Below are 13,933 nucleotides of genomic sequence, written 5' to 3'. Positions count from 1 at the left end.
AGTTTTCTTTCCCCTGCACTCCTCCATTGCAACACCTATTATTATTATTATTATTATTATTATTATTATTATTATTATTCTAGATTTAATGAACACTCATATCAGAGTACATTGTAAATTTATATAAATAAATTGATTTATATATACTTTGTGATTAATACTTTTTAGCTGTCCAAAACGTTTTACAGACTGTAAATGATTGTACCTTACCCTACTGATGCTGGTCTACTAAGGTAATAAAGATCTGATTGATTGAAATGAAATATCCTAGTAATGCAGTGATCGCACACTAATGTAATGTATTCCTCTTCCCCCAAATTCATACTTCATTACTCATTAATATTAGTAATAATAATGAAATAAGTCCGGCCAGAGGCTCCTCCCAGCTTTGCCTTGACCCTCCCAGTGGGCGTGACCACTCCCCACTAAGCCCCGCCCACCTCTTGCCTTCCCCAGCTCCACTCTCCCCGCCTCCTTTCACAATGGCTCGCCCGGATTGGCGTAGGCGGCCTGCCACTCTCGCGAGCACAGGAGCCTCCCCTCCCCTCCCTTCCCGCTTGCCTCGCCCGCCCCGCCCTTCGCCCTTGCCCCGCGCTGATTGGCCAAGACGGGGGGCCTGTAAGGGGCGTGGCCTGGCAGAGGGAGGCGGAGCGAGGGCGCCAGAAGCAGCTGGAGGAAGGAGGCAGCTGAAGGGGGGGGCTGAGTCCTCAGCGTGGTCGGCAGCGGGAGGCGCATGGGGGAAATGGGGGGGGGAGTAACAGAGTTGGACCCCCCTTTTAAAGACAAACAGAACCCCTCCAGCACCAGAATTCAAAAGCATCCATTCTTCTTGATGGCCCAGCTCTCACTTCCATCCATCACTCCTGGGAAAACCAGAGCTTGAACTATACGGACCCTTGTTGGCAAGGTGATGTCTCTGCTTTTTAAGATGCTGTCCAGGTTTGTCATTGCTTTTCTCCCAAGAAGCAGGCGTCTTTTAATTTCGTGACTGCTGTCACCATCTGCAGTGATCATGGAGCCCAAGAAAGTAAAATCTCTCCCTGCCTCCATTTCTTCCCCTTCTATTTGCCAGGAGGTGAGGGGACCAGTGGCCAGGATCTACGTTTTTTGGATGTTGAGCTTCAGACCAATAGCTTAGGGGACAAAGTCTGTGGCTCTGACCCCTCCCCATTTTAACGGCCCCTTCCAGCTGAGGGGAGGGGGCGGCTTGCTTCCTGGCCTCCCCTCCCCTCTGGGTTGAAATGGGGGGGGGGGCTGATGCCCTTACTGATCCATGGGGGGGGGGGCTTATAAATGTGACTCTCCCCCCATTCTGAAATCAGGGAGGTTGTAACCGGAGAAAAGAACAGAGGACTGACTTCGCCGGTGGCGGCCTGAATTTTGATCCTGTGTTTTGTTCGCCGACTCTTTGTTGTTGTTTTTTAAAGATATTTATTGAAGTTTCAAAAAGGTTACAAAATAAGGAAAAAAGAGAAAAAAGAGAAAAAATACAAAGTACAAACAATTAAAAACAAATCAATCTTTTCATGTCTTGTCTTTCATTTGCTTGTTTCCTTGACCTCCTCACACCTCCCTTTTTTGTATTCCAATTCAGTTAGTTAATCCAGCAAATCCTTTCCTTCCTTATTTTTATCTTAATCCTTTACCTTAATGTATTATAGCTTTGTATTCTCACCTAGTAACAATCCATTTTTACATATTCCTTTATAACATTACTGCTAAAACCACTTAACTTCATTCCGACATCATTCTAACATTCATTCATTTTGCAGTATTTATGTAAGTAGTCTTTAAATTTCTTCCAATCTTCTTCCCCCGACTCTTCTCCCTGGTCTCGGATTCTTTCGCCGACTCTTTGCACGTGTTGCAGACCTGCACGTCTGTAGCTCAACCCCGTGCAGCGTAGCGTACAGCGATCCCCTTCGTTTCCTCCTTTCCCCCATTCATAAAGTGCTTGACCAATCCCCAAGCGCCCTTCCTGACAGCGCCCTCTTTCCTTTGCCAATCCGAAGCGCGGGATCAGGAGAGGTTGCGAAACATCGCCCTCTAGCGACGACTGCGCTGGTACTGCAGCTGCCCAAGCAGGGAAGGGCGAAGAAGCCATGGACACCCACGGGCTGCATTGGAGCGACCCTCCATTGAGGAGGAATCTGGAGAAAGAAATCAGCAGAAATCCTTCCCGGGACGGGTTGGCATCCTGCCCAGGCTGCTTCTTCAGGGGGAAGGTGGCCATCCGAGGAGGGGCTTGGGGCTGAGCCTGGCATTGCCCTCATCTCTGAAGCTGCCCTATGGCATAAGGGTCAAGCCCTCCATCCTGACACCAACCCATCCAGGAAACCATGTCCTCCCGGTCTCAGTGTATTGGAAAGACAAAGGTCTGGAGGGTCAGAGATGGCAGGTCTTTCCCTTGGCCTTACATTTTGGATGGACACGGCATCAGTTTTCACCCCAGTACCACACCTGTTCTATGACATGTTCACGACATGTGTGTGATGCTTCCAACAAGGTGTTGGGGGTAACCTGGAGAAACTTTTTAAAAGGAGGAGCCCCCATTGTTCGGGGCTTCTCTCTGCATCTTCGATGCTGTATTCGTGAGTCATTGTTATCGGAAAGTTTTTCCTGATGTTGGTTTGGAATCTCCTTTCTTGGAACTTTACAATAATGTTCTGACTTTATATACATACAGTGGTACCTCGGGTTACGGACGCTTCAGGTTACAGACTCCCCTAACCCAGAAATAGTACCTCGGGTTAAGAACTTTGCTTCGGGATGAGAACAGAAATCACGTGGCAGCGGCGAGGCGGCAGCAGGAGGCCCCATTAGCTAAAATGGTACCTCAGGTTAAGAACAATTTCAGGTTAAGAACAGAATTTGTATCTATAAACCAATAGCAAGAGATTCAGATGACGTTAAAGAATGAGTTTATCAATCAGGTACCAATCAGAACAAAGTGAATGGTCAGAAATAACATCTCAACTGCGAAAAGAAGACTGGTTGGTGTAAACCCGAAACCAAGTTAATAATTGCATTTCAGTGGGTCTGCTTTAGGTTTCATTGCAATCAAGGCGATGAGATAATAATAATAATAATAATAATAATAATAATAATAATAATAATAATATTGCTTTCCCTGGCCACTCTGGGCGGCTCCCAACAGAATATTAAAAGCACTGTAAAAATCACAGCCACAACATGCATTTAAAGCACTTTTGGAGCTCTAAATTGCAGGTCAAACAACTGGCGGGTGGCCAAGGCCATTTTGGCCTCTGTTGTCCAGGGCGCCGGAGCCGCGGGACGTCGGGAAAAGGGGGAAGCCCTTCTAGGTGCCTCCAAGGGAATGAGGAAAAGGACGAGGTCTCTTGGAGGCTTCCTGGGTTATGTGGGTTTATTAGTATAATAATGGGTTATTCTGAGTTGATTAGCAGGCCAGGAGGAAGGTTGCGCAGGGCAGCCTGGGAAGGGCGAGGGAAAGGCTGTGAGGAAAAGCCTTCTCTCTTTTCCCATCGCTCTGCCCCTCCATCAAGTTTAAATGGAAGAATCCAAATACGCCTAGAGAAAAATAAAATGATAGGAAACAGGATCCTTGTTTGGAGAAGAAGGGGCAGCAAAGCATGCTGGGAAGAAGGACATGAGGGAAATGAAATCAAACCTAACAAAGGATAATTTACCAATAAAGCTAATAAGTGAAACCTAACAAAAGACACCTGGGGATTTATTTATTCAGTTATACGTTGGAAAATGGGTAAATTTCAAGTATAGGAAGCTGGATCCATGTTTGTGAGAAGAAGGGGTAGCAAAGCATGCTGGGAAGAAGGACCTGAGGGAAATGAAACCTAATGAAGGATAATTTATCAATAAAGCTAATAAGTGAAACCTAACGAAAGACACTTTCAGATGTATTTATTCAGTTATACATTGGAAAATGGGTAAATTTCAATTATAGGAAACAGGATCCTTGTTTGGAGAAGAAGGGGCAGCAAAGCATGCTGGGAAGAAGGATGTGAGGGAAATGAAACCTAATAAAGGGTAATTTACCAATAAAGCTAATAAGTGAAATCTAACCAAAGACAATTTGGGATTAATTTATTTACTTATACATTGGAAAATGAGTAAATTTCAATTATAGGACACAGGATCTTTGTTTGTGAGAAGATGGGGCAGCAAAGCATGCTGGGAAGAAGGACGTGAGAGAAATGAAATGAAACCTAATAGAGGTTAATTTATCCATGAAGCTAATAAGCGAAGCCAAACCTAAGACTCCTTGAGATTGAATTATTTGGTTATACACTGGGAAAACGAGTAAATTTCAAATTTATTCATGCTGGGATTCAACCATTGGCCTAATGGAGCTGGCAGTGCATGCTGGGAAGTCTGCCGGCGGAGGCTGGCGGGAGTTGCAGGGCCTTTGGAAGGTGGCCCCTTCCCCTCCGAGGGCCACATGACCCTCCTCCTCCGCCAGGGACACCAGGGCCTGCAGCCCGTCCAGCTGGCCATAGTCACCCAAGGGCCGGAGAGGCTGGCAGGGACGGGGCCCCCAGGGGAGCCCGGGAGAGAGAGAGAGGGGCCCCTGGGGGATTTGCACTCTGCACGCCCTCAGAGGCCGGAGAGGCTGGCAGGGACGGGGCCCCTAGGTGAGCCCGGGAGAGAGAGAGAGGGGCCCCTGGGGGGATCTGCACTCTGCACGCCCTCAGAGGCCAGAGAGGCTGGCAGGGACGGGGCCCCCAGGTGAGCCCGGGAGAGAGAGAGGGGGGCCCCTGGGGGATCTGCACTCTGGACGCCCTCAGAGGCCAGAGAGGCTGGCAGGGACGGGGCCCCCAGGTGTGCCCGGGAGAGAGAGAGAGGGGCCCCTGGGGGGATCTGCACTCTGCACGCCCACAGAGGCCGGAGAGGCTGGCAGGGACGGGGCCCCCAGGTGAGCCCGGGAGAGAGAGAGAGGGGCCCCTGGGGGATCTGCACTCTGCACGCCCTCAGAGGCCGGAGAGGCTGGCAGGGACGGGGCCCCCAGGTGAGCTCGGGAGAGAGAGAGAGAGGGGCCCCTGGGGGGATTTGCACTCTGCACGCCCTCAGAGGCCGGAGAGGCTGGCAGGGACGGGGCCCCCAGGTGAGCCCGGGAGAGAGAGAGAGGGGCCCCTGGGGGATCTGCACTCTGCACGCCCTCAGAGGCCGGAGAGGCTGGCAGGGACGGGGCCCCCAGGTGAGCTCGGGAGAGAGAGAGAGAGGGGCCCCTGGGGGGATTTGCACTCTGCACGCCCTCAGAGGCCGGAGAGGCTGGCAGGGACGGGGCCCCCAGGTGAGCCTGGGAGAGAGAGAGAGAGGGGCCCCTGGGGGGATTTGCACTCTGCACGCCCTCAGAGGCCGGAGAGGCTGACAGGGATGGGGCCCCCAGGTGAGCTCGGGAGAGAGAGAGAGAGAGAGGGGCCCCTGGGGGGATTTGCACTCTGCACACCCTCAGAGGCCGGAGAGGCTGGCAGGGACGGGGCCCCCAGGTGAGCCTGGGAGAGAGAGAGAGAGGGGCCCCTGGGGGGATTTGCACTCTGCACGCCCTCAGAGGCCGGAGAGGCTGACAGGGATGGGGCCCCCAGGTGAGCTCGGGAGAGAGAGAGAGGGGCCCCTGGGGGGATCTGCACTCTGCACACCCTCAGAGGCCGGAGAGGCTGGCAGGGACGGGGCCCCCAGGTGAGCCCGGGAGAGAGAGAGAGGGGCCCCTGGGGGGATCTGCACTCTGCACGCCCTCAGAGGCCGGAGAGGCTGGCAGGGACGGGGCCCCCAGGTGAGCCCGGGAGAGAGAGAGAGGGGCCCCTGGGGGATTTGCACTCTGCACGCCCTCAGAGGCCAGAGAGGCTGGCAGGGACGGGGCCCCCAGGTGAGCCCGGGAGAGAGAGAGAGGGGCCCCTGGGGGGATCTGCACTCTGCACGCCCTCAGAGGCCGGAGAGGCTGGCAGGGACGGGGCCCCCAGGTGAGCCCGGGAGAGAGAGAGAGGGGCCCCTGGGGGGATCTGCACTCTGCACGCCCTCAGAGGCCGGGGAGGCTGGCAGGGATGGGGCCCCCAGGTGAGCCCGGGAGAGAGAGAGAGGGGCCCCTGGGGCGTGGATCCTGCACTCTGCACGCCCTCAGAGGCCGGAGAGGCTGGCTGGGACGGGGCCCCCAGGTGAGCCCGGGAGAGAGAGAGAGGGGCCCCTGGGGGGATCTGCACTCTGCACGCCCTCAGAGGCCGGAGAGGCTGGCAGGGACGGGGCCCCCAGGTGAACCCGAGAGAGAGAGGGGCCCCTGGGGGATCTGCACTCTGCACACCCTCAGAGGCCGGAGAGGCTGGCAGGGACGGGGCCCCCAGGTGAGCCCGGGAGAGAGAGAGAGGGGCCCCTGGGGGATCTGCACTCTGCACACCCTCAGAGGCCGGAGAGGCTGGCAGGGACGGGGCCCCCAGGTGAGCCCGGGAGAGAGAGAGAGGGGCCCCTGGGGCGTGGATCCTGCACTCTGCACGCCCTCAGAGGCCGGAGAGGCTGGCTGGGACGGGGCCCCCAGGTGAGCCCGGGAGAGAGAGGGGCCCCTGAGGGATTTGCACTCTGCACGCCCTCAGAGGCCGGAGAGGCTGGCAGGGACGGGGCCCCCAGGTGAGCCCGGGAGAGAGAGAGAGGGGCCCCTGGGGGGATTTGCACTCTGCACACCCTCAGAGGCCGGAGAGTCTGGCAGGGACGGGGCCCTCAGGTGAGCCCAGGAGAGAGAGGTGCCCCTGGGGGGATCTGCACTCTGCACGCCCTCAGAGGCCGGAGAGGCTGGCAGGGACGGGGCCCCCAGGTGAGCCCGGGAGAGAGAGAGGGGCCCTTGGGGGGATCTGCACTCTGCACGCCCTCAGAGGCGAGAGAGGCTGGCAGGGACGGGGCCCCCAGGTGAGCCCGGGAGAGAGAGGGGCCCTTGGGGCGTGGGTGCTGCACTTTGCACGCCCTCAGAGGCCAGAGAGGCTGGCAGGGACGGGGCCCCCAGGTGAGCCCGGGAAAGAGAGGGGCCCCTGGGGGTGGATCCTGCACTCTGCACGCCCTCAGAGGCCAGAGAGGCTGGCAGGGACGGGGCCCCCAGGTGAGCCCGGGAGAGAGAGGGGCCCCTGGGGGTGGATCCTGCACTCTGCACTCTCTCAGAGGCCGGAGAGGCTGGCAGGGGCAGGGACCTCAGGTTAGTCTGGGAAAGAGAGGGGCCCCTCGGGGGGTTGCACTCTGCACGCCCTCAGAGGCCGGAGAGGCTGGCAGGGACGGGGCCCCCAGGTGAGCCCGGGAGAGAGAGGGGCCCCTGGGGGGATCTGCACTCTGCACGCCCTCAGAGGCCGGAGAGGCTGGCAGGGACGGGGCCCCCAGGTGAGCCCGGGAGAGAGAGGGGCCCTCGGGGTGGGGGGATCCTGCTCTGGCACTTCTGGGAGGGATTTGCACTCTGCACGCCCTCAGAGGCTTCGTAGTCTAAGCTCAGGCGGCTCTTTGAGCCGGCATCTCTCTGGGGGGTGAGGGGTTTCTTCCCATTGGTCAACATCCTTCTTAAATTGTGGTGCCCAGAACTGGACACAGTATTCCAGGTGGGGACTGACCAAGGCGGAATAGAGCTCAGTCTTGTAAGCCACTGGGATTAGTAGCAATAAAAGTAATAATAATCACAACAAGAATAGACTTCGTTAACAAATATTTATGCTGCTTAACTGTGTGTGCATTGCAATCACTTGTTCATTGTTGTGCGTAGTAATTTTAAGTGCATTCTTAATATTACCATCAATGTGCAATACTTTTAAAATGCATCATTTCTTTAAATATAAACACAGAAATAAATGAAGCTCTAAATTCATCGGATGATGACCTGTGCCACAACCTGGGAAGCAGGCAGAGGGCCTTATCGGTGGTGGCGCCTGCCCTGTGGAACGCCCTCCCCGCCTCCTTTCACAATGACTCACCCAGATTGCCGCCTGCCTCGCCTGCCTCGCCCGCCCCTAACCCTATCCCTAACCCTGGCCAATGCAATAAAATCCACTGGATCCCAGTCACGGCTTGGCTAAGGTCAGTTGCTACTCTTTGGAACAGGGAGCGGAGCTTACACAGTACAGAAATTAAACCAACAGACTACGGAAGATGTCTTAAATGAATTTCTCAGTTTATTGATATACAAAGCTTAGGAGAACGAAATGATGTGAAGTGAGCTTATGAATGATAGCGCATAAATGCGGGAAATGGCGCATAGAAAATTGAATACATAGAACTGGCAGAACCAAACAGTATTGTGGAATATCAGAATTGATATGGTTAATAGGTAGTCATGACAAAGCAAACAGACTCAAAAACCTAACTCCTCTCCCTCTAAACTATCTTGTTGTGAGATAAATATAAGTTTCCAAAACACAAAATTATTATAATAGTTTACAAACTGAGGGCAGTAGACCAGGACTCATTGTAGTCCTTGGCAAAGCAAGGGAGCAAAACATTTCCTCCCATCTTAGTGTTCATGTCAACAGGACTTCCTAAAATCCAGGCTAAGAAGGAACACAATCTCTTTCAGAGATGGAGAATAAGCAACATGGATGAGCAGGTGTGTTTCCTTTATGCACTTCTGGACATCAGGAACATGGACTATTTCAAGAATCAGATGTCCCCTTAATTCCTTGTTGTCAGGTGCTCCTTTGTGTTCAGATCAGGCCTCAGCACAATAATGTAGCACTTGGGAAGGAAGATGCAGCCCAGAAGCCCAGCGCTGGAGGCCAACATAGAGAAGATCTGCACGGCCACCATGTACTTGCCCTTGGTGCTCAGGTAGGTGGGCACAAAAGACACCCAAACACTGCAGAAGACCAGCATGCTGAAGGTGATCAGCTTGGCTTCGTTGAAGGAGCCGGGCAGCTTCCTGGCTAGGAAAGCCACCGTGAAGCAGGTGGCAGCCAAGAAGCCCAGGTAGCCGAGGGCAACGTAGAACATGGCCACAGACCCTTCGTTGCATTGCAGGATGATCTCTTCCACCTGGGAGCGCATGTCGGGCTCTGGGAATGGGGGAGAAGAGCCCAGCCAGATGGTGCAGATGAGAACTTGCCCCCCGGAACAGGAGATGACAATGGAGTTGGCCAGACTCTTGCCCAGCCATCTCCTCACCCTGTTCCCGGGCTTTGTGGCCAGGAAGGCCAGCACCACCGTGATGGTCTTTGCCAAGACAGAAGAAACAGCAACTGAGAAGATGATGCTGAAGGCCGTTTGTCGGAGAAGGCAGGTCTCTTTCCTTGGGCGCCCGATGAAGAGGAAGGAGGACCAAAAGGAAAGCAGGAGGGAGACGAGGAGGATGCAACAAAGAGGAAGGTGCAACAAAGAGGAACAGTTAGGAGTATTTGTGGGTATGTGATGCACTCATGGAATGAATTCAAACGGATCTCTGGAATGCAGCCTTTGAATCCCTCTTCAGGGTCCTTTCTGTCGGGAAATCAAGCCCATATCAGGAGAAACTGGCAACTCTCCAAGGCACCCGGCATGATTCCCTGTTGACCTCCCTGGCTGCATTCCCCAGCAGGCGCAGGCAAGGTCTCGATCGGCGATTCTTCTCAAACGTGAGAAGAACACCCCCCCCCTCTTTCCTGCCCCCTGGCAGGGGAAAGAGATAGACAGAAACGTATTTACATGCCTTTATTTCTGTCTTTGCAGCGTTACAAAAAACATGACTGCTGTCTTCAAACTCCAGCAGTGTAGAGACAAAACACTTCCTGTACTTCCAGGACAGGAATAAACGGAAGAGCTCATATTACACTCTGAGCTAATTCCGGTGCTTCGCACTGTGAGTTGACTGTCCCTCTGTTTCCCACGGACAGTCCCAACATTCCCATCATGTTTACTTTTCAAGCCAGCACTTTGCAGCTGCATTGCATCCATATCGTAACAGTTTCTACCCCCCACTGACCATTGGGGTGACCAGAATATCTTTTTCTTCGTAATTCGTTCAGGACAACTGAGGTTTGCACCACAGAACTCTGTTTCCTCTTCTCCGTTTACCTGCTTCCCTGCTTAATAAATCTTCAAAGAAAATGGCAATGGAGTCTGAAATGTGATTTCCCAAATTTCAGGATTCTGATAATCTCTCAACCACTAATTAAGATAAATTTAATACGAGTCTCCCAAGATGGCGTCGTTAGAGGAAGCATTGATTTGAGCTCCGTGTTAGTTGTGCGGTTTTTATTAGTTTATATTAGTTTTTACTAGTTTTATCAGCTTTTTTATTACCTTCATCAGCATTTTTATTATTTTTACAAAAAAAGGATCTCTGCAGCTGCTGGGAAACACTTCACTGGCAGGCAGGCTGAGTTAAGCCAAAGACATATTAAGAAAAACTGCTCGGAAAGCCCTGTGGGAACTCCCGTTTGTGTGTCGCCGCTCTCTACTCTAATTGTTTTAAGTGATAAGGAAGATTAACAGCTGAAGGAAACCTGCTGTGAACTTCTACTGCAGCCGAGTTCAGAATCCAGACCAAGCTCGAAGCTGCATGACGAGAAACTCCCCTGTTCAAGGTGAGGCCTTTGTGAGTTTCCCTTTCATCTGAGAGTTTCCCTTTCATCTGAGACCGAACTGCAGTGGGCCCTGCGATAAGCTTTGAAGAAGAATCTTATATTAGTCTTAGTCCTGGTGGGAGTAGGACTTCAAAGGAATGGTCTGTGTTGCTTACTGGTAGCCTCCTTGTAGATCTAAATAGACCTAAATTGCCGGCCTGTGAGGGTGAGGGTGAAGACGCCAACTTTCATATGTGTGTGTGTGTGTGTGTGCATATGTGTATTGCTTTTATGTATAATTTTACAATTTTTAATTGACACCATTACTCCCCTTGTAAACTACCGTTGTTTTTTTTTTCTGGTCTATGACCGTAATAAATAAATTAATTCATTCATTCATATGAACAGGCAGCGAAATATACCCCCATTGCAAGTGCTGGCTGGCTAGAAGGAAATATTTATCACCTGAGTTGACGTTGAAATACTATCCCCCCTCTTCTCGATATCTGAACCATGGGATATGGGAAACGTCTTAGAGATCCCAAGGAGATGGTCCCCGCTCCCTTTCCGAGATCAAAGCAAATAAGGGTCGAACCATGTCACTTTAAAGAAGGGAGTAATCTACTGGATTGTTCCTACATGGTAGGAACGCAGAACCGTTTCAACCCACTGATTGACTGCGCGTCAGCACTTAAAGACGAAGAGCGAATAATTCCACAAACAACAAGCGATGCGGCCAACAGTAAGAGTGTAGTCTCTCCTCAGAAGGAGGAACTAGTCCTTGGCACGGCCAATCATATGACATTTGAACAGTCCCATTTAATAATCAAAACCTTGCACTGTATATTCAAAAGACTAGATGATCTTTCGTCCCAGCTGCACAGCCTCCAACAAAAGCTAGTTACTACTTCCCCAGCGTCAGCCAGTGTTAAGTCCCTTGAAGAGAGGAAGGGGACGAGGAGTTTGTCCTTAAATAACAAGCGTACTGACAAATTTAAATACAACCTTAACCTTCAATTAGGTCATCAATCCTTGATCTTAACACCAAGGAAAGTGAGCCTAACTATACAAAATGGGGACCCAAGATGGAGAACTCTGGGGGGTGCCAAGGATCTCTTAAAGGTGCTTTTAAATATGGAGGCAACACAAATTGACCTCTGTGCAGTCCTCCCCCTTGTCCATCATCATAAATCTCAGAGAGTCCTGCTTGCGTTCCAATCCACAAAAATTCCCACTATCATACTACGCAAGAAAGCATTTTTGTTTCACTGTGGGATAGTACCAACGAGAGCTTTTATAGACTCTACGCCTAAACCCCGACTGTTGGAGGCAATAACCAAAGAGGGCTCAAAATCTGCTAAACCCGATCCACCAGTGGTCACCGGAGGGGGTGTTCTACCCCAGGAGAAGAGCTATGTAGCCTCCTCTCCCCTAGCAAAGAACAATGACCATCCGGAAAGTGGCCTGACACCACCAGAAGAGATCGAACTCATTGCCTCCTTTGCAGATTTACCAGTGGTGGAACAAAAAGAAATTATTAAAAGACTGGAATCGCTTAAAACCCAACTTATTTCTTTATTTTAAACAATAATCAAAAATTATATAATGCTTTGTATCTTCCCTTTAAACGTTCCCTCTCACTTATTTCTTCCCACCCCTTTTTATTTTCTGCCTTTCCTTTCAAAGTCTTCCCTTAATACCTTCCCCCCTCCCTTAAATCCCTCCTTTATAGGCTTATCACCTAAGAAAACAGTTCAACAATATAATACAGAATTATACATAAAAAGTAAATAGAACATTGCAGGACCATCAGCAACCTCGGGGGGGGGGGGGGAAGGAAACTTAGTTTCCTTCTCATTGTAGTTTCTTTGACCCCCAGAAGGTCTTGCTGTCTCTTTTCTCAGTTCTTTCTTTAGCTGTCCCTTCTTGCTCGCTTGCTTTCCTCCTTTCCTTCCTCCTCCTTTGGGCGTGGGCAGCGTGGCGCTGTCGTTCTCTCGCACTTCTCGCAGACGCTGTCATTCTCTCGCACTTCTCCTTCGCCGTCCACCTTTTGCCCGCTGTCTTCTCTGTTCCGCTCCATAATCTCAAAAGGTGACAGGCTCTAGGACTGGGGCTGGCCGTGTGGGACGCCGGCGAAAGATTAAGACCTGTGCAAGGACAACAAAAAGGAAATGTCCCTTAGGGACTCGCACGCCTCCAGGTGCTACTTCCCCAGCCACCACTGGCGGAGGAAGGTGGGGTGCGGGGGGGGTATTGCCCCGAGTGTCATCCCTTGGGGGGAGGGCTGACAAAATCCCCCCGGGCGTAGGGCCACGAGAGTTTGGGTTTCTCGCCCCGCTTTCCTCCGCGTTCTGATCTTTCCTCTCCAGTTCCGACCACAAGGATTAAGACCTGTGCAAGGACAACAAAAAGGAAATGTCCCTTAGGGACTCGCGCGCCTCCAGGTGCTACTTCCCCAGCCACCACTGGCGGAGGAAGGTGGGGTGCGGGTGGGGTATTGCCCCGAGTGTCATCCCTTGGGGGGGGCTGACAAAATCCCCCCGGGCGGATCAGTGCAAGTCTCCCAACTCCTCCTCACCTTGGTTCGGGGTGGACACAGCTGCGATGCTGCCGCATCCAGCGCCTGAGCCGCGTGCAGAGTGGCCTCCGTTCTGCCTGCGCCCCGCTGCTGGCTCTTGTACTGGGTTGCCCCGGTGGCACTGGTGGTGCTGGCGGCGGCGCTCTTCTGAAGATCTTGCGAATCCGGGAGATGATGGAAGCCAGGCAGTTGGGGGTCTTCGGGGGCCTCTCTTCCTCGCAGTCCTGTGAGAAAAGTAAACAATTCACCTCCAGATTCTGGGAAAATGCCACAATCATTAATCAATCAATCAATCAATTGGTTGATTAATTAAACCTGGAACCTCTCAGGGCGGCTTACTGGATAAAAATACAAAATAAAAACACAACATATGTATTAAAAACAAAAACGAAGTCATAAGCCAACCTCCCAATCCACAAGCATGTTGAAAAGGCCATGCATTGTTCAATTAGCCAAAGGCTGGTTCTAGAGCAGAACTTTCCATGTTGGTGACACACTTTGGAGACATGCCTCATTTCGCAACATAGGGATTCAGTTCAACTAGCCCTTTTCCAGCCCTGGGAGGAGCACGAAGGTTCTGCGACACACAGTTTGGAAAGCTCTGTTCTAGAGAAACGTCTTTGCTTGGTACCTAAAGATACATAATGAAGGTGCCAGATGAGCCTCCCTGGAGAGAGCATTCCGCAAGTGGGAGCCACCACAGAAAAGGCCCCTTCTTGTGTTGCTGCCCTCCAGACCGTTTGTGAAGGTGCCACACGAAGAAGGGCCTGTGTGGTGGCAGGCTGTCATAATCCCTCCTTTTCTGTTTGGGGGGGAGGCGTTATATGAAAGGGTTGTAGTCAGGAGGGAACACTCCTCTCCCAAGTTC

At 52.0% G+C, this 13,933-nt stretch overlaps 1 protein-coding gene across 2 annotated transcripts in view; it reads left to right on the top strand.

The window, feature by feature from the left end:
- Window positions 1–13,933, top strand: part of LOC309332886 (uncharacterized protein) — a 251,246-nt gene that overhangs the window by 16,156 nt on the left and 221,157 nt on the right. The window lies entirely within an intron of this gene.

This window comes from Podarcis erhardii, assembly GCF_964252035.2.
Source record: "Podarcis erhardii genome assembly, chromosome: 18".
In the NCBI taxonomy this organism is placed as follows: Eukaryota; Metazoa; Chordata; class Lepidosauria; order Squamata; family Lacertidae; genus Podarcis; species Podarcis erhardii.
Note: the sequence above shows the minus strand (reverse complement) of the source record. Positions and strands in the feature narration are given on the sequence as shown.